This window comes from Penaeus monodon, chromosome 23, assembly GCF_015228065.2.
Source record: "Penaeus monodon isolate SGIC_2016 chromosome 23, NSTDA_Pmon_1, whole genome shotgun sequence".
Lineage (NCBI taxonomy): Eukaryota > Metazoa > Arthropoda > Malacostraca > Decapoda > Penaeidae > Penaeus > Penaeus monodon.
The window spans coordinates 23,461,108-23,461,357 of record NC_051408.1 but is presented as its reverse complement, the minus strand read 5'-3'; positions in this window follow the sequence as shown (position 1 = coordinate 23,461,357).

The following is a 250-nucleotide window of genomic DNA, read 5'->3' as shown; positions in this document are numbered from 1 at the left end:
GTTACACCTATTTTGTTTTTGGGTGTGGCAGATTTAGTTTCTTTTTGATTTGTGAAACATTGTCATAACTTTAAGGACAAAGATATTCCAAAATAAAAATAGAAGGAATATAACATATCGAAAAATAGATAATTATAGTGAAAGGTAGCCTTGAGCCGGCCCTTTCTTATAGCAATCAAAACGTGTCTCTGTTTTCAGTCCTTTAAGCTCATCACTGTATTCTTATGTATGATCATCCGATTTCTTTGAG